Source organism: Carya illinoinensis, chromosome 11, assembly GCF_018687715.1.
Source record: "Carya illinoinensis cultivar Pawnee chromosome 11, C.illinoinensisPawnee_v1, whole genome shotgun sequence".
NCBI lineage: Eukaryota > Viridiplantae > Streptophyta > Magnoliopsida > Fagales > Juglandaceae > Carya > Carya illinoinensis.
In genome coordinates this window covers 19,440,982-19,465,346 of record NC_056762.1, presented here as the reverse complement: position 1 = coordinate 19,465,346, position 24,365 = coordinate 19,440,982, and the positions used below count along the sequence as shown (strand labels likewise).

At 52.5% G+C, this 24,365-nt stretch overlaps 80 non-coding genes across 80 annotated transcripts; all 80 read right to left on the bottom strand.

The window, feature by feature from the left end:
- Positions 1-130: 130 nt before the first annotated feature.
- LOC122287622 lies at positions 131-249 on the bottom strand. Its single transcript, XR_006234912.1, has one exon. It is a non-coding gene; the product is annotated as a 5S ribosomal RNA (ribosomal RNA).
- Positions 250-427: 178 nt separating this feature from the next.
- LOC122283113 lies at positions 428-546 on the bottom strand. The gene has a single exon (XR_006230595.1). It is a non-coding gene; the product is annotated as a 5S ribosomal RNA (ribosomal RNA).
- Positions 547-735: 189 nt separating this feature from the next.
- Positions 736-854, bottom strand: LOC122286068. Its single transcript, XR_006233407.1, has one exon. It is a non-coding gene; the product is annotated as a 5S ribosomal RNA (ribosomal RNA).
- A 189-nt stretch (positions 855-1,043) lies between these two features.
- Positions 1,044-1,162, bottom strand: LOC122286067. The gene has a single exon (XR_006233406.1). It is a non-coding gene; the product is annotated as a 5S ribosomal RNA (ribosomal RNA).
- A 189-nt stretch (positions 1,163-1,351) lies between these two features.
- Positions 1,352-1,470, bottom strand: LOC122287621. Its single transcript, XR_006234911.1, has one exon. It is a non-coding gene; the product is annotated as a 5S ribosomal RNA (ribosomal RNA).
- A 178-nt stretch (positions 1,471-1,648) lies between these two features.
- On the bottom strand, positions 1,649-1,767 carry LOC122283112. Its single transcript, XR_006230594.1, has one exon. It is a non-coding gene; the product is annotated as a 5S ribosomal RNA (ribosomal RNA).
- A 189-nt stretch (positions 1,768-1,956) lies between these two features.
- Positions 1,957-2,075, bottom strand: LOC122286066. Its single transcript, XR_006233405.1, has one exon. It is a non-coding gene; the product is annotated as a 5S ribosomal RNA (ribosomal RNA).
- A 189-nt stretch (positions 2,076-2,264) lies between these two features.
- LOC122286065 lies at positions 2,265-2,383 on the bottom strand. The gene has a single exon (XR_006233404.1). It is a non-coding gene; the product is annotated as a 5S ribosomal RNA (ribosomal RNA).
- A 189-nt stretch (positions 2,384-2,572) lies between these two features.
- On the bottom strand, positions 2,573-2,691 carry LOC122286064. Its single transcript, XR_006233403.1, has one exon. It is a non-coding gene; the product is annotated as a 5S ribosomal RNA (ribosomal RNA).
- A 178-nt stretch (positions 2,692-2,869) lies between these two features.
- On the bottom strand, positions 2,870-2,988 carry LOC122287735. Its single transcript, XR_006235023.1, has one exon. It is a non-coding gene; the product is annotated as a 5S ribosomal RNA (ribosomal RNA).
- A 178-nt stretch (positions 2,989-3,166) lies between these two features.
- Positions 3,167-3,285, bottom strand: LOC122286063. The gene has a single exon (XR_006233402.1). It is a non-coding gene; the product is annotated as a 5S ribosomal RNA (ribosomal RNA).
- Positions 3,286-3,474: 189 nt separating this feature from the next.
- On the bottom strand, positions 3,475-3,593 carry LOC122288093. The gene has a single exon (XR_006235368.1). It is a non-coding gene; the product is annotated as a 5S ribosomal RNA (ribosomal RNA).
- A 178-nt stretch (positions 3,594-3,771) lies between these two features.
- LOC122286062 lies at positions 3,772-3,890 on the bottom strand. The gene has a single exon (XR_006233401.1). It is a non-coding gene; the product is annotated as a 5S ribosomal RNA (ribosomal RNA).
- A 189-nt stretch (positions 3,891-4,079) lies between these two features.
- Positions 4,080-4,198, bottom strand: LOC122286061. Its single transcript, XR_006233400.1, has one exon. It is a non-coding gene; the product is annotated as a 5S ribosomal RNA (ribosomal RNA).
- A 189-nt stretch (positions 4,199-4,387) lies between these two features.
- On the bottom strand, positions 4,388-4,506 carry LOC122286060. The gene has a single exon (XR_006233399.1). It is a non-coding gene; the product is annotated as a 5S ribosomal RNA (ribosomal RNA).
- A 178-nt stretch (positions 4,507-4,684) lies between these two features.
- LOC122286057 lies at positions 4,685-4,803 on the bottom strand. Its single transcript, XR_006233397.1, has one exon. It is a non-coding gene; the product is annotated as a 5S ribosomal RNA (ribosomal RNA).
- A 189-nt stretch (positions 4,804-4,992) lies between these two features.
- LOC122286056 lies at positions 4,993-5,111 on the bottom strand. Its single transcript, XR_006233396.1, has one exon. It is a non-coding gene; the product is annotated as a 5S ribosomal RNA (ribosomal RNA).
- A 189-nt stretch (positions 5,112-5,300) lies between these two features.
- On the bottom strand, positions 5,301-5,419 carry LOC122286055. The gene has a single exon (XR_006233395.1). It is a non-coding gene; the product is annotated as a 5S ribosomal RNA (ribosomal RNA).
- Positions 5,420-5,608: 189 nt separating this feature from the next.
- On the bottom strand, positions 5,609-5,727 carry LOC122286054. The gene has a single exon (XR_006233394.1). It is a non-coding gene; the product is annotated as a 5S ribosomal RNA (ribosomal RNA).
- Positions 5,728-5,904: 177 nt separating this feature from the next.
- Positions 5,905-6,023, bottom strand: LOC122286053. Its single transcript, XR_006233393.1, has one exon. It is a non-coding gene; the product is annotated as a 5S ribosomal RNA (ribosomal RNA).
- Positions 6,024-6,212: 189 nt separating this feature from the next.
- LOC122286051 lies at positions 6,213-6,331 on the bottom strand. Its single transcript, XR_006233391.1, has one exon. It is a non-coding gene; the product is annotated as a 5S ribosomal RNA (ribosomal RNA).
- Positions 6,332-6,520: 189 nt separating this feature from the next.
- Positions 6,521-6,639, bottom strand: LOC122286050. The gene has a single exon (XR_006233390.1). It is a non-coding gene; the product is annotated as a 5S ribosomal RNA (ribosomal RNA).
- Positions 6,640-6,817: 178 nt separating this feature from the next.
- On the bottom strand, positions 6,818-6,936 carry LOC122286049. Its single transcript, XR_006233389.1, has one exon. It is a non-coding gene; the product is annotated as a 5S ribosomal RNA (ribosomal RNA).
- A 189-nt stretch (positions 6,937-7,125) lies between these two features.
- LOC122286048 lies at positions 7,126-7,244 on the bottom strand. Its single transcript, XR_006233388.1, has one exon. It is a non-coding gene; the product is annotated as a 5S ribosomal RNA (ribosomal RNA).
- Positions 7,245-7,433: 189 nt separating this feature from the next.
- LOC122286047 lies at positions 7,434-7,552 on the bottom strand. The gene has a single exon (XR_006233387.1). It is a non-coding gene; the product is annotated as a 5S ribosomal RNA (ribosomal RNA).
- Positions 7,553-7,730: 178 nt separating this feature from the next.
- LOC122283110 lies at positions 7,731-7,849 on the bottom strand. The gene has a single exon (XR_006230592.1). It is a non-coding gene; the product is annotated as a 5S ribosomal RNA (ribosomal RNA).
- Positions 7,850-8,038: 189 nt separating this feature from the next.
- On the bottom strand, positions 8,039-8,157 carry LOC122286045. The gene has a single exon (XR_006233385.1). It is a non-coding gene; the product is annotated as a 5S ribosomal RNA (ribosomal RNA).
- A 189-nt stretch (positions 8,158-8,346) lies between these two features.
- On the bottom strand, positions 8,347-8,465 carry LOC122288092. The gene has a single exon (XR_006235367.1). It is a non-coding gene; the product is annotated as a 5S ribosomal RNA (ribosomal RNA).
- Positions 8,466-8,643: 178 nt separating this feature from the next.
- LOC122286044 lies at positions 8,644-8,762 on the bottom strand. The gene has a single exon (XR_006233384.1). It is a non-coding gene; the product is annotated as a 5S ribosomal RNA (ribosomal RNA).
- Positions 8,763-8,940: 178 nt separating this feature from the next.
- Positions 8,941-9,059, bottom strand: LOC122286042. The gene has a single exon (XR_006233383.1). It is a non-coding gene; the product is annotated as a 5S ribosomal RNA (ribosomal RNA).
- A 189-nt stretch (positions 9,060-9,248) lies between these two features.
- Positions 9,249-9,367, bottom strand: LOC122286041. Its single transcript, XR_006233382.1, has one exon. It is a non-coding gene; the product is annotated as a 5S ribosomal RNA (ribosomal RNA).
- A 178-nt stretch (positions 9,368-9,545) lies between these two features.
- Positions 9,546-9,664, bottom strand: LOC122286040. The gene has a single exon (XR_006233381.1). It is a non-coding gene; the product is annotated as a 5S ribosomal RNA (ribosomal RNA).
- Positions 9,665-9,853: 189 nt separating this feature from the next.
- On the bottom strand, positions 9,854-9,972 carry LOC122286039. The gene has a single exon (XR_006233380.1). It is a non-coding gene; the product is annotated as a 5S ribosomal RNA (ribosomal RNA).
- Positions 9,973-10,161: 189 nt separating this feature from the next.
- LOC122286038 lies at positions 10,162-10,280 on the bottom strand. Its single transcript, XR_006233379.1, has one exon. It is a non-coding gene; the product is annotated as a 5S ribosomal RNA (ribosomal RNA).
- A 178-nt stretch (positions 10,281-10,458) lies between these two features.
- Positions 10,459-10,577, bottom strand: LOC122286037. The gene has a single exon (XR_006233378.1). It is a non-coding gene; the product is annotated as a 5S ribosomal RNA (ribosomal RNA).
- A 189-nt stretch (positions 10,578-10,766) lies between these two features.
- Positions 10,767-10,885, bottom strand: LOC122286036. The gene has a single exon (XR_006233377.1). It is a non-coding gene; the product is annotated as a 5S ribosomal RNA (ribosomal RNA).
- A 189-nt stretch (positions 10,886-11,074) lies between these two features.
- On the bottom strand, positions 11,075-11,193 carry LOC122286035. Its single transcript, XR_006233376.1, has one exon. It is a non-coding gene; the product is annotated as a 5S ribosomal RNA (ribosomal RNA).
- A 178-nt stretch (positions 11,194-11,371) lies between these two features.
- Positions 11,372-11,490, bottom strand: LOC122283109. Its single transcript, XR_006230591.1, has one exon. It is a non-coding gene; the product is annotated as a 5S ribosomal RNA (ribosomal RNA).
- A 189-nt stretch (positions 11,491-11,679) lies between these two features.
- On the bottom strand, positions 11,680-11,798 carry LOC122286033. The gene has a single exon (XR_006233374.1). It is a non-coding gene; the product is annotated as a 5S ribosomal RNA (ribosomal RNA).
- A 189-nt stretch (positions 11,799-11,987) lies between these two features.
- Positions 11,988-12,106, bottom strand: LOC122286032. The gene has a single exon (XR_006233373.1). It is a non-coding gene; the product is annotated as a 5S ribosomal RNA (ribosomal RNA).
- A 189-nt stretch (positions 12,107-12,295) lies between these two features.
- Positions 12,296-12,414, bottom strand: LOC122286031. Its single transcript, XR_006233372.1, has one exon. It is a non-coding gene; the product is annotated as a 5S ribosomal RNA (ribosomal RNA).
- Positions 12,415-12,592: 178 nt separating this feature from the next.
- LOC122286030 lies at positions 12,593-12,711 on the bottom strand. The gene has a single exon (XR_006233371.1). It is a non-coding gene; the product is annotated as a 5S ribosomal RNA (ribosomal RNA).
- Positions 12,712-12,900: 189 nt separating this feature from the next.
- On the bottom strand, positions 12,901-13,019 carry LOC122286029. The gene has a single exon (XR_006233370.1). It is a non-coding gene; the product is annotated as a 5S ribosomal RNA (ribosomal RNA).
- A 189-nt stretch (positions 13,020-13,208) lies between these two features.
- Positions 13,209-13,327, bottom strand: LOC122286028. Its single transcript, XR_006233369.1, has one exon. It is a non-coding gene; the product is annotated as a 5S ribosomal RNA (ribosomal RNA).
- Positions 13,328-13,505: 178 nt separating this feature from the next.
- On the bottom strand, positions 13,506-13,624 carry LOC122286027. Its single transcript, XR_006233368.1, has one exon. It is a non-coding gene; the product is annotated as a 5S ribosomal RNA (ribosomal RNA).
- A 189-nt stretch (positions 13,625-13,813) lies between these two features.
- LOC122286026 lies at positions 13,814-13,932 on the bottom strand. The gene has a single exon (XR_006233367.1). It is a non-coding gene; the product is annotated as a 5S ribosomal RNA (ribosomal RNA).
- Positions 13,933-14,121: 189 nt separating this feature from the next.
- LOC122286025 lies at positions 14,122-14,240 on the bottom strand. Its single transcript, XR_006233366.1, has one exon. It is a non-coding gene; the product is annotated as a 5S ribosomal RNA (ribosomal RNA).
- Positions 14,241-14,418: 178 nt separating this feature from the next.
- Positions 14,419-14,537, bottom strand: LOC122283108. The gene has a single exon (XR_006230590.1). It is a non-coding gene; the product is annotated as a 5S ribosomal RNA (ribosomal RNA).
- Positions 14,538-14,726: 189 nt separating this feature from the next.
- Positions 14,727-14,845, bottom strand: LOC122286024. The gene has a single exon (XR_006233365.1). It is a non-coding gene; the product is annotated as a 5S ribosomal RNA (ribosomal RNA).
- Positions 14,846-15,034: 189 nt separating this feature from the next.
- LOC122286022 lies at positions 15,035-15,153 on the bottom strand. The gene has a single exon (XR_006233363.1). It is a non-coding gene; the product is annotated as a 5S ribosomal RNA (ribosomal RNA).
- Positions 15,154-15,342: 189 nt separating this feature from the next.
- Positions 15,343-15,461, bottom strand: LOC122286021. The gene has a single exon (XR_006233362.1). It is a non-coding gene; the product is annotated as a 5S ribosomal RNA (ribosomal RNA).
- Positions 15,462-15,639: 178 nt separating this feature from the next.
- Positions 15,640-15,758, bottom strand: LOC122286020. Its single transcript, XR_006233361.1, has one exon. It is a non-coding gene; the product is annotated as a 5S ribosomal RNA (ribosomal RNA).
- A 189-nt stretch (positions 15,759-15,947) lies between these two features.
- LOC122286019 lies at positions 15,948-16,066 on the bottom strand. The gene has a single exon (XR_006233360.1). It is a non-coding gene; the product is annotated as a 5S ribosomal RNA (ribosomal RNA).
- A 189-nt stretch (positions 16,067-16,255) lies between these two features.
- Positions 16,256-16,374, bottom strand: LOC122286018. The gene has a single exon (XR_006233359.1). It is a non-coding gene; the product is annotated as a 5S ribosomal RNA (ribosomal RNA).
- Positions 16,375-16,552: 178 nt separating this feature from the next.
- LOC122286016 lies at positions 16,553-16,671 on the bottom strand. The gene has a single exon (XR_006233358.1). It is a non-coding gene; the product is annotated as a 5S ribosomal RNA (ribosomal RNA).
- Positions 16,672-16,860: 189 nt separating this feature from the next.
- LOC122286015 lies at positions 16,861-16,979 on the bottom strand. The gene has a single exon (XR_006233357.1). It is a non-coding gene; the product is annotated as a 5S ribosomal RNA (ribosomal RNA).
- Positions 16,980-17,168: 189 nt separating this feature from the next.
- LOC122286014 lies at positions 17,169-17,287 on the bottom strand. Its single transcript, XR_006233356.1, has one exon. It is a non-coding gene; the product is annotated as a 5S ribosomal RNA (ribosomal RNA).
- A 178-nt stretch (positions 17,288-17,465) lies between these two features.
- On the bottom strand, positions 17,466-17,584 carry LOC122286013. The gene has a single exon (XR_006233355.1). It is a non-coding gene; the product is annotated as a 5S ribosomal RNA (ribosomal RNA).
- A 189-nt stretch (positions 17,585-17,773) lies between these two features.
- On the bottom strand, positions 17,774-17,892 carry LOC122286012. Its single transcript, XR_006233354.1, has one exon. It is a non-coding gene; the product is annotated as a 5S ribosomal RNA (ribosomal RNA).
- A 189-nt stretch (positions 17,893-18,081) lies between these two features.
- LOC122286010 lies at positions 18,082-18,200 on the bottom strand. Its single transcript, XR_006233352.1, has one exon. It is a non-coding gene; the product is annotated as a 5S ribosomal RNA (ribosomal RNA).
- Positions 18,201-18,378: 178 nt separating this feature from the next.
- Positions 18,379-18,497, bottom strand: LOC122283106. The gene has a single exon (XR_006230589.1). It is a non-coding gene; the product is annotated as a 5S ribosomal RNA (ribosomal RNA).
- Positions 18,498-18,686: 189 nt separating this feature from the next.
- On the bottom strand, positions 18,687-18,805 carry LOC122286009. The gene has a single exon (XR_006233351.1). It is a non-coding gene; the product is annotated as a 5S ribosomal RNA (ribosomal RNA).
- Positions 18,806-18,994: 189 nt separating this feature from the next.
- LOC122286008 lies at positions 18,995-19,113 on the bottom strand. Its single transcript, XR_006233350.1, has one exon. It is a non-coding gene; the product is annotated as a 5S ribosomal RNA (ribosomal RNA).
- Positions 19,114-19,302: 189 nt separating this feature from the next.
- LOC122286007 lies at positions 19,303-19,421 on the bottom strand. The gene has a single exon (XR_006233349.1). It is a non-coding gene; the product is annotated as a 5S ribosomal RNA (ribosomal RNA).
- Positions 19,422-19,599: 178 nt separating this feature from the next.
- LOC122286006 lies at positions 19,600-19,718 on the bottom strand. The gene has a single exon (XR_006233348.1). It is a non-coding gene; the product is annotated as a 5S ribosomal RNA (ribosomal RNA).
- A 178-nt stretch (positions 19,719-19,896) lies between these two features.
- On the bottom strand, positions 19,897-20,015 carry LOC122286005. Its single transcript, XR_006233347.1, has one exon. It is a non-coding gene; the product is annotated as a 5S ribosomal RNA (ribosomal RNA).
- A 189-nt stretch (positions 20,016-20,204) lies between these two features.
- On the bottom strand, positions 20,205-20,323 carry LOC122286004. Its single transcript, XR_006233346.1, has one exon. It is a non-coding gene; the product is annotated as a 5S ribosomal RNA (ribosomal RNA).
- Positions 20,324-20,501: 178 nt separating this feature from the next.
- LOC122286003 lies at positions 20,502-20,620 on the bottom strand. The gene has a single exon (XR_006233345.1). It is a non-coding gene; the product is annotated as a 5S ribosomal RNA (ribosomal RNA).
- Positions 20,621-20,809: 189 nt separating this feature from the next.
- Positions 20,810-20,928, bottom strand: LOC122286002. The gene has a single exon (XR_006233344.1). It is a non-coding gene; the product is annotated as a 5S ribosomal RNA (ribosomal RNA).
- A 189-nt stretch (positions 20,929-21,117) lies between these two features.
- On the bottom strand, positions 21,118-21,236 carry LOC122287394. Its single transcript, XR_006234689.1, has one exon. It is a non-coding gene; the product is annotated as a 5S ribosomal RNA (ribosomal RNA).
- A 178-nt stretch (positions 21,237-21,414) lies between these two features.
- On the bottom strand, positions 21,415-21,533 carry LOC122286001. The gene has a single exon (XR_006233343.1). It is a non-coding gene; the product is annotated as a 5S ribosomal RNA (ribosomal RNA).
- Positions 21,534-21,722: 189 nt separating this feature from the next.
- On the bottom strand, positions 21,723-21,841 carry LOC122285999. The gene has a single exon (XR_006233341.1). It is a non-coding gene; the product is annotated as a 5S ribosomal RNA (ribosomal RNA).
- A 189-nt stretch (positions 21,842-22,030) lies between these two features.
- LOC122285998 lies at positions 22,031-22,149 on the bottom strand. The gene has a single exon (XR_006233340.1). It is a non-coding gene; the product is annotated as a 5S ribosomal RNA (ribosomal RNA).
- A 178-nt stretch (positions 22,150-22,327) lies between these two features.
- On the bottom strand, positions 22,328-22,446 carry LOC122283105. Its single transcript, XR_006230588.1, has one exon. It is a non-coding gene; the product is annotated as a 5S ribosomal RNA (ribosomal RNA).
- A 189-nt stretch (positions 22,447-22,635) lies between these two features.
- Positions 22,636-22,754, bottom strand: LOC122285997. The gene has a single exon (XR_006233339.1). It is a non-coding gene; the product is annotated as a 5S ribosomal RNA (ribosomal RNA).
- A 189-nt stretch (positions 22,755-22,943) lies between these two features.
- LOC122285996 lies at positions 22,944-23,062 on the bottom strand. The gene has a single exon (XR_006233338.1). It is a non-coding gene; the product is annotated as a 5S ribosomal RNA (ribosomal RNA).
- A 178-nt stretch (positions 23,063-23,240) lies between these two features.
- On the bottom strand, positions 23,241-23,359 carry LOC122285995. The gene has a single exon (XR_006233337.1). It is a non-coding gene; the product is annotated as a 5S ribosomal RNA (ribosomal RNA).
- Positions 23,360-23,537: 178 nt separating this feature from the next.
- On the bottom strand, positions 23,538-23,656 carry LOC122285994. Its single transcript, XR_006233336.1, has one exon. It is a non-coding gene; the product is annotated as a 5S ribosomal RNA (ribosomal RNA).
- A 189-nt stretch (positions 23,657-23,845) lies between these two features.
- LOC122285993 lies at positions 23,846-23,964 on the bottom strand. Its single transcript, XR_006233335.1, has one exon. It is a non-coding gene; the product is annotated as a 5S ribosomal RNA (ribosomal RNA).
- A 178-nt stretch (positions 23,965-24,142) lies between these two features.
- On the bottom strand, positions 24,143-24,261 carry LOC122285992. Its single transcript, XR_006233334.1, has one exon. It is a non-coding gene; the product is annotated as a 5S ribosomal RNA (ribosomal RNA).
- Positions 24,262-24,365: the final 104 nt, after the last annotated feature.

Sequence of the window (24,365 nt, the reverse complement as noted above, 5' to 3'; positions counted from 1 at the left end):
TCTCATGCCAACCGGCGATCTGACCGATACCCATTGCTACGCGATGGGGTCGGTGCGATTTTCCTAAAAATCCATTCCCTGGTTCTTGTTCCGGTCCATCCGACCAGAGATGCGGTAAAAATTAAAAGGGGGGGTGCAACACGAGGATTTCACAGGAGGTCACCCATCCTAGTACTACTCTCGCCCAAGCACGCTTAACTGCGGAGTTCTGATGGGATCCGGTGCATTAGTGCTGGTATGATCGCACCCATCATGCTACCAGCGAAAAACTAATATAATCCTATTACGACCTAGCCGCACCCTGCCTATCCCATGCCAACTGGCGATCTGATTGATAGCGATGGGGTCGGTGCGATTTTCCTAAGAATCCATTGCCCGGTTGTCGTTCCGGTCCATCAGACCGGAGATGCGGTAAAAATAAAAAGGGGGGGTGCAACACGAGGACTTCCCAGGAGGTCACCCATCCTAGTACTACTCTCGCCCAAGCACGCTTAACTGCTGAGTTCTGATGGGATCCGGTGCATTAGTGCTGGTAGGATCGCACCCATCATGCTACCAGCGAAAAACTAATATAATCCTATTACGACCTAGCCGCACCATGCCTATCCCATGCCAACCGGCGATCTGATCGATACCCATTGCTACGCGATGGGGTCGGTGCGATTTTCCTAAGAATCCATTGCCCGGTTGTCGTTCCGGTCCATCCGACCGGAGATGCGGTAAAAATAAAAAGGGGGGGTGCAACACGAGGACTTCCCAGGAGGTCACCCATCCTAGTACTACTCTCGCCCAAGCACGCTTAACTGCGGAGTTCTGATGGGATCCGGTGCATTAGTGCTGGTATGATCGCACCCATCATGCTACCAGCGAAAAACTAATATAATCCTATTACGACCTAGCCGCACCCTGCCTATCTCATGCCAACCGGCGATCTGACCGATACCCATTGCTACGCGATGGGGTCGGTGCGATTTTCCTAAAAATCCATTCCCTGGTTCTCGTTCCGGTCCATCCGACCAGAGATGCGGTAAAAATTAAAAGGGGGGGTGCAACACGAGGACTTCCCAGGAGGTCACCCATCCTAGTACTACTCTCGCCCAAGCACGCTTAACTGCGGAGTTCTGATGGGATCCGGTGCATTAGTGCTGGTATGATCGCACCCATCATGCTACCAGCGCAAAACTAATATAATCCTATTACGACCTAGCCGCACCCTGCCTATCTCATGCCAACCGGCGATCTGACCGATACCCATTGCTACGCGATGGGGTCGGTGCGATTTTCCTAAAAATCCATTCCCTGGTTCTTGTTCCGGTCCATCCGACCAGAGATGCGGTAAAAATTAAAAGGGGGGGTGCAACACGAGGATTTCACAGGAGGTCACCCATCCTAGTACTACTCTCGCCCAAGCACGCTTAACTGCGGAGTTCTGATGGGATCCGGTGCATTAGTGCTGGTATGATCGCACCCATCATGCTACCAGCGAAAAACTAATATAATCCTATTACGACCTAGCCGCACCCTGCCTATCCCATGCCAACTGGCGATCTGATTGATAGCGATGGGGTCGGTGCGATTTTCCTAAGAATCCATTGCCCGGTTGTCGTTCCGGTCCATCAGACCGGAGATGCGGTAAAAATAAAAAGGGGGGGTGCAACACGAGGACTTCCCAGGAGGTCACCCATCCTAGTACTACTCTCGCCCAAGCACGCTTAACTGCTGAGTTCTGATGGGATCCGGTGCATTAGTGCTGGTAGGATCGCACCCATCATGCTACCAGCGAAAAACTAATATAATCCTATTACGACCTAGCCGCACCATGCCTATCCCATGCCAACCGGCGATCTGATCGATACCCATTGCTACGCGATGGGGTCGGTGCGATTTTCCTAAGAATCCATTGCCCGGTTGTCGTTCCGGTCCATCCGACCGGAGATGCGGTAAAAATAAAAACGGGGGGTGCAACACGAGGACTTCCCAGGAGGTCACCCATCCTAGTACTACTCTCGCCCAAGCACGCTTAACTGCGGAGTTCTGATGGGATCCGGTGCATTAGTGCTGGTATGATCGCACCCATCATGCTACCAGCGAAAAACTAATATAATCCTATTACGACCTAGCCGCACCCTGCCTATCTCATGCCAACCGGCGATCTGACCGATACCCATTGCTACGCGATGGGGTCGGTGCGATTTTCCTAAAAATCCATTCCCTGGTTCTCGTTCCGGTCCATCCGACCAGAGATGCGGTAAAAATTAAAAGGGGGGGTGCAACACGAGGACTTCCCAGGAGGTCACCCATCCTAGTACTACTCTCGCCCAAGCACGCTTAACTGCGGAGTTCTGATGGGATCCGGTGCATTAGTGCTGGTATGATCGCACCCATCATGCTACCAGCGCAAAACTAATATAATCCTATTACGACCTAGCCGCACCCTGCCTATCTCATGCCAACCGGCGATCTGACCGATACCCATCGCTACGCGATGGGGTCGGTGCGATTTTCCTAAAAATCCATTCCCTGGTTCTCGTTCCGGTCCATCCGACCAGAGATGCGGTAAAAATTAAAAGGGGGGGTGCAACACGAGGACTTCCCAGGAGGTCACCCATCCTAGTACTACTCTCGCCCAAGCACGCTTAACTGCGGAGTTCTGATGGGATCCGGTGCATTAGTGCTGGTATGATCGCACCCATCATGCTACCAGCGAAAAACTAATATAATCCTATTACGACCTAGCCGCACCCTGCCTATCCCATGCCAACTGGCGATCTGATTGATAGCGATGGGGTCGGTGCGATTTTCCTAAGAATCCATTGCCCGGTTGTCGTTCCGGTCCATCAGACCGGAGATGCGGTAAAAATAAAAAGGGGGGGTGCAACACGAGGACTTCCCAGGAGGTCACCCATCCTACTACTACTCTCGCCCAAGCACGCTTAACTGCGGAGTTCTGATGGGATCCGGTGCATTAGTGCTGGTATGATCGCACCCATCGTGCTACCAGCGAAAAACTAATATAATCCTATTACGACCTAGCCGCACCCTGCCTATCCCATGCCAACTGGCGATCTGATTGATAGCGATGGGGTCGGTGCGATTTTCCTAAGAATCCATTGCCCGGTTGTCGTTCCGGTCCATCCGACCGGAGATGCGGTAAAAATAAAAAGGGGGGGTGCAACACGAGGACTTCCCAGGAGGTCACCCATCCTAGTACTACTCTCGCCCAAGCACGCTTAACTGCGGAGTTCTGATGGGATCCGGTGCATTAGTGCTGGTATGATCGCACCCATCATGCTACCAGCGCAAAACTAATATAATCCTATTACGACCTAGCCGCACCCTGCCTATCTCATGCCAACCGGCGATCTGACCGATACCCATCGCTACGCGATGGGGTCGGTGCGATTTTCCTAAAAATCCATTCCCTGGTTCTCGTTCCGGTCCATCCGACCAGAGATGCGGTAAAAATTAAAAGGGGGGGTGCAACACGAGGACTTCCCAGGAGGTCACCCATCCTAGTACTACTCTCGCCCAAGCACGCTTAACTGCGGAGTTCTGATGGGATCCGTTGCATTAGTGCTGGTATGATCGCACCCATCATGCTACCAGCGAAAAACTAATATAATCCTATTACGACCTAGCCGCACCCTGCCTATCCCATGCCAACTGGCGATCTGATTGATAGCGATGGGGTCGGTGCGATTTTCCTAAGAATCCATTGCCCGGTTGTCGTTCCGGTGCATCCGACCGGAGATGCGGTAAAAATAAAAAGGGGGGGTGCAACACGAGGACTTCCCAGGAGGTCACCCATCCTAGTACTACTCTCGCCCAAGCACGCTTAACTGCGGAGTTCTGATGGGATCCGGTGCATTAGTGCTGGTATGATCGCACCCATCATGCTACCAGCGAAAAACTAATATAATCCTATTACGACCTAGCCGCACCATGCCTATCCCATGCCAACCGGCGATCTGATCGATACCCATTGCTACGCGATGGGGTCGGTGCGATTTTCCTAAGAATCCATTGCCCGGTTGTCGTTCCGGTCCATCCGACCGGAGATGCGGTAAAAATAAAAAGGGGGGGTGCAACACGAGGACTTCCCAGGAGGTCACCCATCCTAGTACTACTCTCGCCCAAGCACGCTTAACTGCGGAGTTCTGATGGGATCCGGTGCATTAGTGCTGGTATGATCGCACCCATCATGCTACCAGCGAAAAACTAATATAATCCTATTACGACCTAGCCGCACCCTGCCTATCTCATGCCAACCGGCGATCTGACCGATACCCATTGCTACGCGATGGGGTCGGTGCGATTTTCCTAAAAATCCATTCCCCGGTTCTCGTTCCGGTCCATCCGACCAGAGATGCGGTAAAAATTAAAAGGGGGGGTGCAACACGAGGACTTCCCAGGAGGTCACCCATCCTAGTACTACTCTCGCCCAAGCACGCTTAACTGCGGAGTTCTGATGGGATCCGGTGCATTAGTGCTGGTATGATCGCACCCATCATGCTACCAGCGAAAAACTAATATAATCCTATTACGACCTAGCCGCACCCTGCCTATCCCATGCCAACTGGCGATCTGATTGATAGCGATGGGGTCGGTGCGATTTTCCTAAGAATCCATTGCCCGGTTGTCGTTCCGGTCCATCCGACCGGAGATGCGGTAAAAATAAAAAGGGGGGGTGCAACACGAGGACTTCCCAGGAGGTCACCCATCCTAGTACTACTCTCGCCCAAGCACGCTTAACTGCGGAGTTCTGATGGGATCCGGTGCATTAGTGCTGGTATGATCGCACCCATCATGCTACCAGCGAAAAACTAATATAATCCTATTACGACCTAGCCGCACCCTGCCTATCTCATGCCAACCGGCGATCTGACCGATACCCATTGCTACGCGATGGGGTCGGTGCGATTTTCCTAAAAATCCATTCCCTGGTTCTCGTTCCGGTCCATCCGACCAGAGATGCGGTAAAAATTAAAAGGGGGGGTGCAACACGAGGACTTCCCAGGAGGTCACCCATCCTAGTACTACTCTCGCCCAAGCACGCTTAACTGCGGAGTTCTGATGGGATCCGGTGCATTAGTGCTGGTATGATCGCACCCATCATGCTACCAGCGAAAAACTAATATAATCCTATTACGACCTAGCCGCACCCTGCCTATCTCATGCCAACCGGCGATCTGACCGATACCCATTGCTACGCGATGGGGTCGGTGCGATTTTCCTAAAAATCCATTCCCTGGTTCTCGTTCCGGTCCATCCGACCAGAGATGCGGTAAAAATTAAAAGGGGGGGTGCAACACGAGGACTTCCCAGGAGGTCACCCATCCTAGTACTACTCTCGCCCAAGCACGCTTAACTGCGGAGTTCTGATGGGATCCGGTGCATTAGTGCTGGTATGATCGCACCCATCATGCTACCAGCGCAAAACTAATATAATCCTATTACGACCTAGCCGCACCCTGCCTATCTCATGCCAACCGGCGATCTGACCGATACCCATCGCTACGCGATGGGGTCGGTGCGATTTTCCTAAAAATCCATTCCCTGGTTCTCGTTCCGGTCCATCCGACCAGAGATGCGGTAAAAATTAAAAGGGGGGGTGCAACACGAGGACTTCCCAGGAGGTCACCCATCCTAGTACTACTCTCGCCCAAGCACGCTTAACTGCGGAGTTCTGATGGGATCCGGTGCATTAGTGCTGGTATGATCGCACCCATCATGCTACCAGCGAAAAACTAATATAATCCTATTACGACCTAGCCGCACCCTGCCTATCCCATGCCAACTGGCGATCTGATTGATAGCGATGGGGTCGGTGCGATTTTCCTAAGAATCCATTGCCCGGTTGTCGTTCCGGTCCATCCGACCGGAGATGCGGTAAAAATAAAAAGGGGGGTGCAACACGAGGACTTCCCAGGAGGTCACCCATCCTAGTACTACTCTCGCCCAAGCACGCTTAACTGCGGAGTTCTGATGGGATCCGGTGCATTAGTGCTGGTATGATCGCACCCATCATGCTACCAGCGAAAAACTAATATAATCCTATTACGACCTAGCCGCACCATGCCTATCCCATGCCAACCGGCGATCTGATCGATACCCATTGCTACGCGATGGGGTCGGTGCGATTTTCCTAAGAATCCATTGCCCGGTTGTCGTTCCGGTCCATCCGACCGGAGATGCGGTAAAAATAAAAAGGGGGGGTGCAACACGAGGACTTCCCAGGAGGTCACCCATCCTAGTACTACTCTCGCCCAAGCACGCTTAACTGCGGAGTTCTGATGGGATCCGGTGCATTAGTGCTGGTATGATCGCACCCATCATGCTACCAGCGAAAAACTAATATAATCCTATTACGACCTAGCCGCACCCTGCCTATCTCATGCCAACCGGCGATCTGACCGATACCCATTGCTACGCGATGGGGTCGGTGCGATTTTCCTAAAAATCCATTCCCCGGTTCTCGTTCCGGTCCATCCGACCAGAGATGCGGTAAAAATTAAAAGGGGGGGTGCAACACGAGGACTTCCCAGGAGGTCACCCATCCTAGTACTACTCTCGCCCAAGCACGCTTAACTGCGGAGTTCTGATGGGATCCGGTGCATTAGTGCTGGTATGATCGCACCCATCATGCTACCAGCGAAAAACTAATATAATCCTATTACGACCTAGCCGCACCCTGCCTATCCCATGCCAACTGGCGATCTGATTGATAGCGATGGGGTCGGTGCGATTTTCCTAAGAATCCATTGCCCGGTTGTCGTTCCGGTCCATCCGACCGGAGATGCGGTAAAAATAAAAAGGGGGGGTGCAACACGAGGACTTCCCAGGAGGTCACCCATCCTAGTACTACTCTCGCCCAAGCACGCTTAACTGCGGAGTTCTGATGGGATCCGGTGCATTAGTGCTGGTATGATCGCACCCATCATGCTACCAGCGAAAAACTAATATAATCCTATTACGACCTAGCCGCACCCTGCCTATCTCATGCCAACCGGCGATCTGACCGATACCCATTGCTACGCGATGGGGTCGGTGCGATTTTCCTAAAAATCCATTCCCTGGTTCTCGTTCCGGTCCATCCGACCAGAGATGCGGTAAAAATTAAAAGGGGGGGTGCAACACGAGGACTTCCCAGGAGGTCACCCATCCTAGTACTACTCTCGCCCAAGCACGCTTAACTGCGGAGTTCTGATGGGATCCGGTGCATTAGTGCTGGTATGATCGCACCCATCATGCTACCAGCGAAAAACTAATATAATCCTATTACGACCTAGCCGCACCCTGCCTATCTCATGCCAACCGGCGATCTGACCGATACCCATTGCTACGCGATGGGGTCGGTGCGATTTTCCTAAAAATCCATTCCCTGGTTCTCGTTCCGGTCCATCCGACCAGAGATGCGGTAAAAATTAAAAGGGGGGGTGCAACACGAGGACTTCCCAGGAGGTCACCCATCCTAGTACTACTCTCGCCCAAGCACGCTTAACTGCGGAGTTCTGATGGGATCCGGTGCATTAGTGCTGGTATGATCGCACCCATCATGCTACCAGCGAAAAACTAATATAATCCTATTACGACCTAGCCGCACCCTGCCTATCCCATGCCAACTGGCGATCTGATTGATAGCGATGGGGTCGGTGCGATTTTCCTAAGAATCCATTGCCCGGTTGTCGTTCCGGTCCATCAGACCGGAGATGCGGTAAAAATAAAAAGGGGGGGTGCAACACGAGGACTTCCCAGGAGGTCACCCATCCTAGTACTACTCTCGCCCAAGCACGCTTAACTGCTGAGTTCTGATGGGATCCGGTGCATTAGTGCTGGTAGGATCGCACCCATCATGCTACCAGCGAAAAACTAATATAATCCTATTACGACCTAGCCGCACCATGCCTATCCCATGCCAACCGGCGATCTGATCGATACCCATTGCTACGCGATGGGGTCGGTGCGATTTTCCTAAGAATCCATTGCCCGGTTGTCGTTCCGGTCCATCCGACCGGAGATGCGGTAAAAATAAAAAGGGGGGGTGCAACACGAGGACTTCCCAGGAGGTCACCCATCCTAGTACTACTCTCGCCCAAGCACGCTTAACTGCGGAGTTCTGATGGGATCCGGTGCATTAGTGCTGGTATGATCGCACCCATCATGCTACCAGCGAAAAACTAATATAATCCTATTACGACCTAGCCGCACCCTGCCTATCTCATGCCAACCGGCGATCTGACCGATACCCATTGCTACGCGATGGGGTCGGTGCGATTTTCCTAAAAATCCATTCCCTGGTTCTCGTTCCGGTCCATCCGACCAGAGATGCGGTAAAAATTAAAAGGGGGGGTGCAACACGAGGACTTCCCAGGAGGTCACCCATCCTAGTACTACTCTCGCCCAAGCACGCTTAACTGCGGAGTTCTGATGGGATCCGTTGCATTAGTGCTGGTATGATCGCACCCATCATGCTACCAGCGAAAAACTAATATAATCCTATTACGACCTAGCCGCACCCTGCCTATCCCATGCCAACTGGCGATCTGATTGATAGCGATGGGGTCGGTGCGATTTTCCTAAGAATCCATTGCCCGGTTGTCGTTCCGGTCCATCAGACCGGAGATGCGGTAAAAATAAAAAGAAGGGGTGCAACACGAGGACTTCCCAGGAGGTCACCCATCCTAGTACTACTCTCGCCCAAGCACGCTTAACTGCGGAGTTCTGATGGGATCCGGTGCATTAGTGCTGGTATGATCGCACCCATCATGCTACCAGCGAAAAACTAATATAATCCTATTACGACCTAGCCGCACCCTGCCTATCCCATGCCAACTGGCGATCTGATTGATAGCGATGGGGTCGGTGCGATTTTCCTAAGAATCCATTGCCCGGTTGTCGTTCCGGTCCATCCGACCGGAGATGCGGTAAAAATAAAAAGGGGGGGTGCAACACGAGGACTTCCCAGGAGGTCACCCATCCTAGTACTACTCTCGCCCAAGCACGCTTAACTGCGGAGTTCTGATGGGATCCGGTGCATTAGTGCTGGTATGATCGCACCCATCATGCTACCAGCGCAAAACTAATATAATCCTATTACGACCTAGCCGCACCCTGCCTATCTCATGCCAACCGGCGATCTGACCGATACCCATCGCTACGCGATGGGGTCGGTGCGATTTTCCTAAAAATCCATTCCCTGGTTCTCGTTCCGGTCCATCCGACCAGAGATGCGGTAAAAATTAAAAGGGGGGGTGCAACACGAGGACTTCCCAGGAGGTCACCCATCCTAGTACTACTCTCGCCCAAGCACGCTTAACTGCGGAGTTCTGATGGGATCCGGTGCATTAGTGCTGGTATGATCGCACCCATCATGCTACCAGCGAAAAACTAATATAATCCTATTACGACCTAGCCGCACCCTGCCTATCCCATGCCAACTGGCGATCTGATTGATAGCGATGGGGTCGGTGCGATTTTCCTAAGAATCCATTGCCCGGTTGTCGTTCCGGTCCATCCGACCGGAGATGCGGTAAAAATAAAAAGGGGGGGTGCAACACGAGGACTTCCCAGGAGGTCACCCATCCTAGTACTACTCTCGCCCAAGCACGCTTAACTGCGGAGTTCTGATGGGATCCGGTGCATTAGTGCTGGTATGATCGCACCCATCATGCTACCAGCGAAAAACTAAAATAATCCTATTACGACCTAGCCGCACCATGCCTATCCCATGCCAACCGGCGATCTGATCGATACCCATTGCTACGCGATGGGGTCGGTGCGATTTTCCTAAGAATCCATTGCCCGGTTGTCGTTCCGGTCCATCCGACCGGAGATGCGGTAAAAATAAAAAGGGGGGGTGCAACACGAGGACTTCCCAGGAGGTCACCCATCCTAGTACTACTCTCGCCCAAGCACGCTTAACTGCGGAGTTCTGATGGGATCCGGTGCATTAGTGCTGGTATGATCGCACCCATCATGCTACCAGCGAAAAACTAATATAATCCTATTACGACCTAGCCGCACCCTGCCTATCTCATGCCAACCGGCGATCTGACCGATACCCATTGCTACGCGATGGGGTCGGTGCGATTTTCCTAAAAATCCATTCCCCGGTTCTCGTTCCGGTCCATCCGACCAGAGATGCGGTAAAAATTAAAAGGGGGGGTGCAACACGAGGACTTCCCAGGAGGTCACCCATCCTAGTACTACTCTCGCCCAAGCACGCTTAACTGCGGAGTTCTGATGGGATCCGGTGCATTAGTGCTGGTATGATCGCACCCATCATGCTACCAGCGAAAAACTAATATAATCCTATTACGACCTAGCCGCACCCTGCCTATCCCATGCCAACTGGCGATCTGATTGATAGCGATGGGGTCGGTGCGATTTTCCTAAGAATCCATTGCCCGGTTGTCGTTCCGGTCCATCCGACCGGAGATGCGGTAAAAATAAAAAGGGGGGGTGCAACACGAGGACTTCCCAGGAGGTCACCCATCCTAGTACTACTCTCGCCCAAGCACGCTTAACTGCGGAGTTCTGATGGGATCCGGTGCATTAGTGCTGGTATGATCGCACCCATCATGCTACCAGCGAAAAACTAATATAATCCTATTACGACCTAGCCGCACCCTGCCTATCTCATGCCAACCGGCGATCTGACCGATACCCATTGCTACGCGATGGGGTCGGTGCGATTTTCCTAAAAATCCATTCCCTGGTTCTCGTTCCGGTCCATCCGACCAGAGATGCGGTAAAAATTAAAAGGGGGGGTGCAACACGAGGACTTCCCAGGAGGTCACCCATCCTAGTACTACTCTCGCCCAAGCACGCTTAACTGCGGAGTTCTGATGGGATCCGGTGCATTAGTGCTGGTATGATCGCACCCATCATGCTACCAGCGAAAAACTAATATAATCCTATTACGACCTAGCCGCACCCTGCCTATCTCATGCCAACCGGCGATCTGACCGATACCCATTGCTACGCGATGGGGTCGGTGCGATTTTCCTAAAAATCCATTCCCTGGTTCTCGTTCCGGTCCATCCGACCAGAGATGCGGTAAAAATTAAAAGGGGGGGTGCAACACGAGGACTTCCCAGGAGGTCACCCATCCTAGTACTACTCTCGCCCAAGCACGCTTAACTGCGGAGTTCTGATGGGATCCGGTGCATTAGTGCTGGTATGATCGCACCCATCATGCTACCAGCGAAAAACTAATATAATCCTATTACGACCTAGCCGCACCCTGCCTATCCCATGCCAACTGGCGATCTGATTGATAGCGATGGGGTCGGTGCGATTTTCCTAAGAATCCATTGCCCGGTCGTCGTTCCGGTCCATCAGACCGGAGATGCGGTAAAAATAAAAAGGGGGGGTGCAACACGAGGACTTCCCAGGAGGTCACCCATCCTAGTACTACTCTCGCCCAAGCACGCTTAACTGCTGAGTTCTGATGGGATCCGGTGCATTAGTGCTGGTAGGATCGCACCCATCATGCTACCAGCGAAAAACTAATATAATCCTATTACGACCTAGCCGCACCATGCCTATCCCATGCCAACCGGCGATCTGATCGATACCCATTGCTACGCGATGGGGTCGGTGCGATTTTCCTAAGAATCCATTGCCCGGTTGTCGTTCCGGTCCATCCGACCGGAGATGCGGTAAAAATAAAAAGGGGGGGTGCAACACGAGGACTTCCCAGGAGGTCACCCATCCTAGTACTACTCTCGCCCAAGCACGCTTAACTGCGGAGTTCTGATGGGATCCGGTGCATTAGTGCTGGTATGATCGCACCCATCATGCTACCAGCGAAAAACTAATATAATCCTATTACGACCTAGCCGCACCCTGCCTATCTCATGCCAACCGGCGATCTGACCGATACCCATTGCTACGCGATGGGGTCGGTGCGATTTTCCTAAAAATCCATTCCCTGGTTCTCGTTCCGGTCCATCCGACCAGAGATGCGGTAAAAATTAAAAGGGGGGGTGCAACACGAGGACTTCCCAGGAGGTCACCCATCCTAGTACTACTCTCGCCCAAGCACGCTTAACTGCGGAGTTCTGATGGGATCCGGTGCATTAGTGCTGGTATGATCGCACCCATCATGCTACCAGCGCAAAACTAATATAATCCTATTACGACCTAGCCGCACCCTGCCTATCTCATGCCAACCGGCGATCTGACCGATACCCATCGCTACGCGATGGGGTCGGTGCGATTTTCCTAAAAATCCATTCCCTGGTTCTCGTTCCGGTCCATCCGACCAGAGATGCGGTAAAAATTAAAAGGGGGGGTGCAACACGAGGACTTCCCAGGAGGTCACCCATCCTAGTACTACTCTCGCCCAAGCACGCTTAACTGCGGAGTTCTGATGGGATCCGGTGCATTAGTGCTGGTATGATCGCACCCATCATGCTACCAGCGAAAAACTAATATAATCCTATTACGACCTAGCCGCACCCTGCCTATCCCATGCCAACTGGCGATCTGATTGATAGCGATGGGGTCGGTGCGATTTTCCTAAGAATCCATTGCCCGGTTGTCGTTCCGGTCCATCCGACCGGAGATGCGGTAAAAATAAAAAGGGGGGGTGCAACACGAGGACTTCCCAGGAGGTCACCCATCCTAGTACTACTCTCGCCCAAGCACGCTTAACTGCGGAGTTCTGATGGGATCCGGTGCATTAGTGCTGGTATGATCGCACCCATCATGCTACCAGCGAAAAACTAAAATAATCCTATTACGACCTAGCCGCACCATGCCTATCCCATGCCAACCGGCGATCTGATCGATACCCATTGCTACGCGATGGGGTCGGTGCGATTTTCCTAAGAATCCATTGCCCGGTTGTCGTTCCGGTCCATCCGACCGGAGATGCGGTAAAAATAAAAAGGGGGGGTGCAACACGAGGACTTCCCAGGAGGTCACCCATCCTAGTACTACTCTCGCCCAAGCACGCTTAACTGCGGAGTTCTGATGGGATCCGGTGCATTAGTGCTGGTATGATCGCACCCATCATGCTACCAGCGAAAAACTAATATAATCCTATTACGACCTAGCCGCACCCTGCCTATCTCATGCCAACCGGCGATCTGACCGATACCCATTGCTACGCGATGGGGTCGGTGCGATTTTCCTAAAAATCCATTCCCCGGTTCTCGTTCCGGTCCATCCGACCAGAGATGCGGTAAAAATTAAAAGGGGGGGTGCAACACGAGGACTTCCCAGGAGGTCACCCATCCTAGTACTACTCTCGCCCAAGCACGCTTAACTGCGGAGTTCTGATGGGATCCGGTGCATTAGTGCTGGTATGATCGCACCCATCATGCTACCAGCGAAAAACTAATATAATCCTATTACGACCTAGCCGCACCCTGCCTATCCCATGCCAACTGGCGATCTGATTGATAGCGATGGGGTCGGTGCGATTTTCCTAAGAATCCATTGCCCGGTTGTCGTTCCGGTCCATCCGACCGGAGATGCGGTAAAAATAAAAAGGGGGGGTGCAACACGAGGACTTCCCAGGAGGTCACCCATCCTAGTACTACTCTCGCCCAAGCACGCTTAACTGCGGAGTTCTGATGGGATCCGGTGCATTAGTGCTGGTATGATCGCACCCATCATGCTACCAGCGAAAAACTAATATAATCCTATTACGACCTAGCCGCACCCTGCCTATCTCATGCCAACCGGCGATCTGACCGATACCCATTGCTACGCGATGGGGTCGGTGCGATTTTCCTAAAAATCCATTCCCTGGTTCTCGTTCCGGTCCATCCGACCAGAGATGCGGTAAAAATTAAAAGGGGGGGTGCAACACGAGGACTTCCCAGGAGGTCACCCATCCTAGTACTACTCTCGCCCAAGCACGCTTAACTGCGGAGTTCTGATGGGATCCGGTGCATTAGTGCTGGTATGATCGCACCCATCATGCTACCAGCGAAAAACTAATATAATCCTATTACGACCTAGCCGCACCCTGCCTATCTCATGCCAACCGGCGATCTGACCGATACCCATTGCTACGCGATGGGGTCGGTGCGATTTTCCTAAAAATCCATTCCCTGGTTCTCGTTCCGGTCCATCCGACCAGAGATGCGGTAAAAATTAAAAGGGGGGGTGCAACACGAGGACTTCCCAGGAGGTCACCCATCCTAGTACTACTCTCGCCCAAGCACGCTTAACTGCGGAGTTCTGATGGGATCCGGTGCATTAGTGCTGGTATGATCGCACCCATCATGCTACCAGCGAAAAACTAATATAATCCTATTACGACCTAGCCGCACCCTGCCTATCCCATGCCAACTGGCGATCTGATTGATAGCGATGGGGTCGGTGCGATTTTCCTAAGAATCCATTGCCCGGTCGTCGTTCCGGTCCATCAGACCGGAGATGCGGTAAAAATAAAAAGGGGGGGTGCAACACGAGGACTTCCCAGGAGGTCACCCATCCTAGTACTACTCTCGCCCAAGCACGCTTAACTGCTGAGTTCTGATGGGATCCGGTGCATTAGTGCTGGTAGGATCGCACCCATCATGCTACCAGCGAAAAACTAATATAATCCTATTACGACCTAGCCGCACCATGCCTATCCCATGCCAACCGGCGATCTGATCGATACCCATTGCTACGCGATGGGGTCGGTGCGATTTTCCTAAGAATCCATTGCCCGGTTGTCGTTCCGGTCCATCCGACCGGAGATGCGGTAAAAATAAAAAGGGGGGGTGCAACACGAGGACTTCCCAGGAGGTCACCCATCCTAGTACTACTCTCGCCCAAGCACGCTTAACTGCGGAGTTCTGATGGGATCCGGTGCATTAGTGCTGGTATGATCGCACCCATCATGCTACCAGCGAAAAACTAATATAATCCTATTACGACCTAGCCGCACCCTGCCTATCTCATGCCAACCGGCGATCTGACCGATACCCATTGCTACGCGATGGGGTCGGTGCGATTTTCCTAAAAATCCATTCCCTGGTTCTCGTTCCGGTCCATCCGACCAGAGATGCGGTAAAAATTAAAAGGGGGGGTGCAACACGAGGACTTCCCAGGAGGTCACCCATCCTAGTACTACTCTCGCCCAAGCACGCTTAACTGCGGAGTTCTGATGGGATCCGGTGCATTAGTGCTGGTATGATCGCACCCATCATGCTACCAGCGCAAAACTAATATAATCCTATTACGACCTAGCCGCACCCTGCCTATCTCATGCCAACCGGCGATCTGACCGATACCCATCGCTACGCGATGGGGTCGGTGCGATTTTCCTAAAAATCCATTCCCTGGTTCTCGTTCCGGTCCATCCGACCAGAGATGCGGTAAAAATTAAAAGGGGGGGTGCAACACGAGGACTTCCCAGGAGGTCACCCATCCTAGTACTACTCTCGCCCAAGCACGCTTAACTGCGGAGTTCTGATGGGATCCGGTGCATTAGTGCTGGTATGATCGCACCCATCATGCTACCAGCGAAAAACTAATATAATCCTATTACGACCTAGCCGCACCCTGCCTATCCCATGCCAACTGGCGATCTGATTGATAGCGATGGGGTCGGTGCGATTTTCCTAAGAATCCATTGCCCGGTTGTCGTTCCGGTCCATCCGACCGGAGATGCGGTAAAAATAAAAAGGGGGGGTGCAACACGAGGACTTCCCAGGAGGTCACCCATCCTAGTACTACTCTCGCCCAAGCACGCTTAACTGCGGAGTTCTGATGGGATCCGGTGCATTAGTGCTGGTATGATCGCACCCATCATGCTACCAGCGAAAAACTAAAATAATCCTATTACGACCTAGCCGCACCATGCCTATCCCATGCCAACCGGCGATCTGATCGATACCCATTGCTACGCGATGGGGTCGGTGCGATTTTCCTAAGAATCCATTGCCCGGTTGTCGTTCCGGTCCATCCGACCGGAGATGCGGTAAAAATAAAAAGGGGGGGTGCAACACGAGGACTTCCCAGGAGGTCACCCATCCTAGTACTACTCTCGCCCAAGCACGCTTAACTGCGGAGTTCTGATGGGATCCGGTGCATTAGTGCTGGTATGATCGCACCCATCATGCTACCAGCGAAAAACTAATATAATCCTATTACGACCTAGCCGCACCCTGCCTATCTCATGCCAACCGGCGATCTGACCGATACCCATTGCTACGCGATGGGGTCGGTGCGATTTTCCTAAAAATCCATTCCCCGGTTCTCGTTCCGGTCCATCCGACCAGAGATGCGGTAAAAATTAAAAGGGGGGGTGCAACACGAGGACTTCCCAGGAGGTCACCCATCCTAGTACTACTCTCGCCCAAGCACGCTTAACTGCGGAGTTCTGATGGGATCCGGTGCATTAGTGCTGGTATGATCGCACCCATCATGCTACCAGCGAAAAACTAATATAATCCTATTACGACCTAGCCGCACCCTGCCTATCCCATGCCAACTGGCGATCTGATTGATAGCGATGGGGTCGGTGCGATTTTCCTAAGAATCCATTGCCCGGTTGTCGTTCCGGTCCATCCGACCGGAGATGCGGTAAAAATAAAAAGGGGGGGTGCAACACGAGGACTTCCCAGGAGGTCACCCATCCTAGTACTACTCTCGCCCAAGCACGCTTAACTGCGGAGTTCTGATGGGATCCGGTGCATTAGTGCTGGTATGATCGCACCCATCATGCTACCAGCGAAAAACTAAAATAATCCTATTACGACCTAGCCGCACCATGCCTATCCCATGCCAACCGGCGATCTGATCGATACCCATTGCTACGCGATGGGGTCGGTGCGATTTTCCTAAGAATCCATTGCCCGGTTGTCGTTCCGGTCCATCCGACCGGAGATGCGGTAAAAATAAAAAGGGGGGGTGCAACACGAGGACTTCCCAGGAGGTCACCCATCCTAGTACTACTCTCGCCCAAGCACGCTTAACTGCGGAGTTCTGATGGGATCCGGTGCATTAGTGCTGGTATGATCGCACCCATCATGCTACCAGCGAAAAACTAATATAATCCTATTACGACCTAGCCGCACCCTGCCTATCTCATGCCAACCGGCGATCTGACCGATACCCATTGCTACGCGATGGGGTCGGTGCGATTTTCCTAAAAATCCATTCCCCGGTTCTCGTTCCGGTCCATCCGACCAGAGATGCGGTAAAAATTAAAAGGGGGGGTGCAACACGAGGACTTCCCAGGAGGTCACCCATCCTAGTACTACTCTCGCCCAAGCACGCTTAACTGCGGAGTTCTGATGGGATCCGGTGCATTAGTGCTGGTATGATCGCACCCATCATGCTACCAGCGAAAAACTAATATAATCCTATTACGACCTAGCCGCACCCTGCCTATCCCATGCCAACTGGCGATCTGATTGATAGCGATGGGGTCGGTGCGATTTTCCTAAGAATCCATTGCCCGGTTGTCGTTCCGGTCCATCCGACCGGAGATGCGGTAAAAATAAAAAGGGGGGGTGCAACACGAGGACTTCCCAGGAGGTCACCCATCCTAGTACTACTCTCGCCCAAGCACGCTTAACTGCGGAGTTCTGATGGGATCCGGTGCATTAGTGCTGGTATGATCGCACCCATCATGCTACCAGCGAAAAACTAATATAATCCTATTACGACCTAGCCGCACCCTGCCTATCTCATGCCAACCGGCGATCTGACCGATACCCATTGCTACGCGATGGGGTCGGTGCGATTTTCCTAAAAATCCATTCCCTGGTTCTCGTTCCGGTCCATCCGACCAGAGATGCGGTAAAAATTAAAAGGGGGGGTGCAACACGAGGACTTCCCAGGAGGTCACCCATCCTAGTACTACTCTCGCCCAAGCACGCTTAACTGCGGAGTTCTGATGGGATCCGGTGCATTAGTGCTGGTATGATCGCACCCATCATGCTACCAGCGAAAAACTAATATAATCCTATTACGACCTAGCCGCACCCTGCCTATCTCATGCCAACCGGCGATCTGACCGATACCCATTGCTACGCGATGGGGTCGGTGCGATTTTCCTAAAAATCCATTCCCTGGTTCTCGTTCCGGTCCATCCGACCAGAGATGCGGTAAAAATTAAAAGGGGGGGTGCAACACGAGGACTTCCCAGGAGGTCACCCATCCTAGTACTACTCTCGCCCAAGCACGCTTAACTGCGGAGTTCTGATGGGATCCGGTGCATTAGTGCTGGTATGATCGCACCCATCATGCTACCAGCGAAAAACTAATATAATCCTATTACGACCTAGCCGCACCCTGCCTATCCCATGCCAACTGGCGATCTGATTGATAGCGATGGGGTCGGTGCGATTTTCCTAAGAATCCATTGCCCGGTTGTCGTTCCGGTCCATCAGACCGGAGATGCGGTAAAAATAAAAAGGGGGGGTGCAACACGAGGACTTCCCAGGAGGTCACCCATCCTAGTACTACTCTCGCCCAAGCACGCTTAACTGCTGAGTTCTGATGGGATCCGGTGCATTAGTGCTGGTAGGATCGCACCCATCATGCTACCAGCGAAAAACTAATATAATCCTATTACGACCTAGCCGCACCATGCCTATCCCATGCCAACCGGCGATCTGATCGATACCCATTGCTACGCGATGGGGTCGGTGCGATTTTCCTAAGAATCCATTGCCCGGTTGTCGTTCCGGTCCATCCGACCGGAGATGCGGTAAAAATAAAAAGGGGGGGTGCAACACGAGGACTTCCCAGGAGGTCACCCATCCTAGTACTACTCTCGCCCAAGCACGCTTAACTGCGGAGTTCTGATGGGATCCGGTGCATTAGTGCTGGTATGATCGCACCCATCATGCTACCAGCGAAAAACTAATATAATCCTATTACGACCTAGCCGCACCCTGCCTATCTCATGCCAACCGGCGATCTGACCGATACCCATTGCTACGCGATGGGGTCGGTGCGATTTTCCTAAAAATCCATTCCCTGGTTCTCGTTCCGGTCCATCCGACCAGAGATGCGGTAAAAATTAAAAGGGGGGGTGCAACACGAGGACTTCCCAGGAGGTCACCCATCCTAGTACTACTCTCGCCCAAGCACGCTTAACTGCGGAGTTCTGATGGGATCCGGTGCATTAGTGCTGGTATGATCGCACCCATCATGCTACCAGCGCAAAACTAATATAATCCTATTACGACCTAGCCGCACCCTGCCTATCTCATGCCAACCGGCGATCTGACCGATACCCATCGCTACGCGATGGGGTCGGTGCGATTTTCCTAAAAATCCATTCCCTGGTTCTCGTTCCGGTCCATCCGACCAGAGATGCGGTAAAAATTAAAAGGGGGGGTGCAACACGAGGACTTCCCAGGAGGTCACCCATCCTAGTACTACTCTCGCCCAAGCACGCTTAACTGCGGAGTTCTGATGGGATCCGGTGCATTAGTGCTGGTATGATCGCACCCATCATGCTACCAGCGAAAAACTAATATAATCCTATTACGACCTAGCCGCACCCTGCCTATCCCATGCCAACTGGCGATCTGATTGATAGCGATGGGGTCGGTGCGATTTTCCTAAGAATCCATTGCCCGGTTGTCGTTCCGGTCCATCAGACCGGAGATGCGGTAAAAATAAAAAGGGGGGGTGCAACACGAGGACTTCCCAGGAGGTCACCCATCCTAGTACTACTCTCGCCCAAGCACGCTTAACTGCGGAGTTCTGATGGGATCCGGTGCATTAGTGCTGGTATGATCGCACCCATCATGCTACCAGCGAAAAACTAATATAATCCTATTACGACCTAGCCGCACCCTGCCTATCCCATGCCAACTGGCGATCTGATTGATAGCGATGGGGTCGGTGCGATTTTCCTAAGAATCCATTGCCCGGTTGTCGTTCCGGTCCATCCGACCGGAGATGCGGTAAAAATAAAAAGGGGGGGTGCAACACGAGGACTTCCCAGGAGGTCACCCATCCTAGTACTACTCTCGCCCAAGCACGCTTAACTGCGGAGTTCTGATGGGATCCGGTGCATTAGTGCTGGTATGATCGCACCCATCATGCTACCAGCGCAAAACTAATATAATCCTATTACGACCTAGCCGCACCCTGCCTATCTCATGCCAACCGGCGATCTGACCGATACCCATCGCTACGCGATGGGGTCGGTGCGATTTTCCTAAAAATCCATTCCCTGGTTCTCGTTCCGGTCCATCCGACCAGAGATGCGGTAAAAATTAAAAGGGGGGGTGCAACACGAGGACTTCCCAGGAGGTCACCCATCCTAGTACTACTCTCGCCCAAGCACGCTTAACTGCGGAGTTCTGATGGGATCCGGTGCATTAGTGCTGGTATGATCGCACCCATCATGCTACCAGCGAAAAACTAATATAATCCTATTACGACCTAGCCGCACCCTGCCTATCCCATGCCAACTGGCGATCTGATTGATAGCGATGGGGTCGGTGCGATTTTCCTAAGAATCCATTGCCCGGTTGTCGTTCCGGTGCATCCGACCGGAGATGCGGTAAAAATAAAAAGGGGGGGTGCAACACGAGGACTTCCCAGGAGGTCACCCATCCTAGTACTACTCTCGCCCAAGCACGCTTAACTGCGGAGTTCTGATGGGATCCGGTGCATTAGTGCTGGTATGATCGCACCCATCATGCTACCAGCGAAAAACTAATATAATCCTATTACGACCTAGCCGCACCATGCCTATCCCATGCCAACCGGCGATCTGATCGATACCCATTGCTACGCGATGGGGTCGGTGCGATTTTCCTAAGAATCCATTGCCCGGTTGTCGTTCCGGTCCATCCGACCGGAGATGCGGTAAAAATAAAAAGGGGGGGTGCAACACGAGGACTTCCCAGGAGGTCACCCATCCTAGTACTACTCTCGCCCAAGCACGCTTAACTGCGGAGTTCTGATGGGATCCGGTGCATTAGTGCTGGTATGATCGCACCCATCATGCTACCAGCGAAAAACTAATATAATCCTATTACGACCTAGCCGCACCCTGCCTATCTCATGCCAACCGGCGATCTGACCGATACCCATTGCTACGCGATGGGGTCGGTGCGATTTTCCTAAAAATCCATTCCCCGGTTCTCGTTCCGGTCCATCCGACCAGAGATGCGGTAAAAATTAAAAGGGGGGGTGCAACACGAGGACTTCCCAGGAGGTCACCCATCCTAGTACTACTCTCGCCCAAGCACGCTTAACTGCGGAGTTCTGATGGGATCCAGTGCATTAGTGCTGGTATGATCGCACCCATCATGCTACCAGCGAAAAACTAATATAATCCTATTACGACCTAGCCGCACCCTGCCTATCCCATGCCAACTGGCGATCTGATTGATAGCGATGGGGTCGGTGCGATTTTCCTAAGAATCCATTGCCCGGTTGTCGTTCCGGTCCATCCGACCGGAGATGCGGTAAAAATAAAAAGGGGGGGTGCAACACGAGGACTTCCCAGGAGGTCACCCATCCTAGTACTACTCTCGCCCAAGCACGCTTAACTGCGGAGTTCTGATGGGATCCGGTGCATTAGTGCTGGTATGATCGCACCCATCATGCTACCAGCGAAAAACTAATATAATCCTATTACGACCTAGCCGCACCCTGCCTATCTCATGCCAACCGGCGATCTGACCGATACCCATTGCTACGCGATGGGGTCGGTGCGATTTTCCTAAAAATCCATTCCCTGGTTCTCGTTCCGGTCCATCCGACCAGAGATGCGGTAAAAATTAAAAGGGGGGGTGCAACACGAGGACTTCCCAGGAGGTCACCCATCCTAGTACTACTCTCGCCCAAGCACGCTTAACTGCGGAGTTCTGATGGGATCCGGTGCATTAGTGCTGGTATGATCGCACCCATCATGCTACCAGCGAAAAACTAATATAATCCTATTACGACCTAGCCGCACCCTGCCTATCTCATGCCAACCGGCGATCTGACCGATACCCATTGCTACGCGATGGGGTCGGTGCGATTTTCCTAAAAATCCATTCCCTGGTTCTCGTTCCGGTCCATCCGACCAGAGATGCGGTAAAAATTAAAAGGGGGGGTGCAACACGAGGACTTCCCAGGAGGTCACCCATCCTAGTACTACTCTCGCCCAAGCACGCTTAACTGCGGAGTTCTGATGGGATCCGGTGCATTAGTGCTGGTATGATCGCACCCATCATGCTACCAGCGAAAAACTAATATAATCCTATTACGACCTAGCCGCACCCTGCCTATCCCATGCCAACTGGCGATCTGATTGATAGCGATGGGGTCGGTGCGATTTTCCTAAGAATCCATTGCCCGGTTGTCGTTCCGGTCCATCAGACCGGAGATGCGGTAAAAATAAAAAGGGGGGGTGCAACACGAGGACTTCCCAGGAGGTCACCCATCCTAGTACTACTCTCGCCCAAGCACGCTTAACTGCTGAGTTCTGATGGGATCCGGTGCATTAGTGCTGGTAGGATCGCACCCATCATGCTACCAGCGAAAAACTAATATAATCCTATTACGACCTAGCCGCACCATGCCTATCCCATGCCAACCGGCGATCTGATCGATACCCATTGCTACGCGATGGGGTCGGTGCGATTTTCCTAAGAATCCATTGCCCGGTTGTCGTTCCGGTCCATCCGACCGGAGATGCGGTAAAAATAAAAAGGGGGGGTGCAACACGAGGACTTCCCAGGAGGTCACCCATCCTAGTACTACTCTCGCCCAAGCACGCTTAACTGCGGAGTTCTGATGGGATCCGGTGCATTAGTGCTGGTATGATCGCACCCATCATGCTACCAGCGAAAAACTAATATAATCCTATTACGACCTAGCCGCACCCTGCCTATCTCATGCCAACCGGCGATCTGACCGATACCCATCGCTACGCGATGGGGTCGGTGCGATTTTCCTAAAAATCCATTCCCTGGTTCTCGTTCCGGTCCATCCGACCAGAGATGCGGTAAAAATTAAAAGGGGGGGTGCAACACGAGGACTTCCCAGGAGGTCACCCATCCTAGTACTACTCTCGCCCAAGCACGCTTAACTGCGGAGTTCTGATGGGATCCGGTGCATTAGTGCTGGTATGATCGCACCCATCATGCTACCAGCGAAAAACTAATATAATCCTATTACGACCTAGCCGCACCCTGCCTATCCCATGCCAACTGGCGATCTGATTGATAGCGATGGGGTCGGTGCGATTTTCCTAAGAATCCATTGCCCGGTTGTCGTTCCGGTCCATCAGACCGGAGATGCGGTAAAAATAAAAAGGGGGGGTGCAACACGAGGACTTCCCAGGAGGTCACCCATCCTAGTACTACTCTCGCCCAAGCACGCTTAACTGCGGAGTTCTGATGGGATCCGGTGCATTAGTGCTGGTATGATCGCACCCATCATGCTACCAGCGAAAAACTAATATAATCCTATTACGACCTAGCCGCACCCTGCCTATCCCATGCCAACTGGCGATCTGATTGATAGCGATGGGGTCGGTGCGATTTTCCTAAGAATCCATTGCCCGGTTGTCGTTCCGGTCCATCCGACCGGAGATGCGGTAAAAATAAAAAGGGGGGGTGCAACACGAGGACTTCCCAGGAGGTCACCCATCCTAGTACTACTCTCGCCCAAGCACGCTTAACTGCGGAGTTCTGATGGGATCCGGTGCATTAGTGCTGGTATGATCGCACCCATCATGCTACCAGCGCAAAACTAATATAATCCTATTACGACCTAGCCGCACCCTGCCTATCTCATGCCAACCGGCGATCTGACCGATACCCATCGCTACGCGATGGGGTCGGTGCGATTTTCCTAAAAATCCATTCCCTGGTTCTCGTTCCGGTCCATCCGACCAGAGATGCGGTAAAAATTAAAAGGGGGGGTGCAACACGAGGACTTCCCAGGAGGTCACCCATCCTAGTACTACTCTCGCCCAAGCACGCTTAACTGCGGAGTTCTGATGGGATCCGGTGCATTAGTGCTGGTATGATCGCACCCATCATGCTACCAGCGAAAAACTAATATAATCCTATTACGACCTAGCCGCACCCTGCCTATCCCATGCCAACTGGCGATCTGATTGATAGCGATGGGGTCGGTGCGATTTTCCTAAGAATCCATTGCCCGGTTGTCGTTCCGGTGCATCCGACCGGAGATGCGGTAAAAATAAAAAGGGGGGGTGCAACACGAGGACTTCCCAGGAGGTCACCCATCCTAGTACTACTCTCGCCCAAGCACGCTTAACTGCGGAGTTCTGATGGGATCCGGTGCATTAGTGCTGGTATGATCGCACCCATCATGCTACCAGCGAAAAACTAATATAATCCTATTACGACCTAGCCGCACCATGCCTATCCCATGCCAACCGGCGATCTGATCGATACCCATTGCTACGCGAT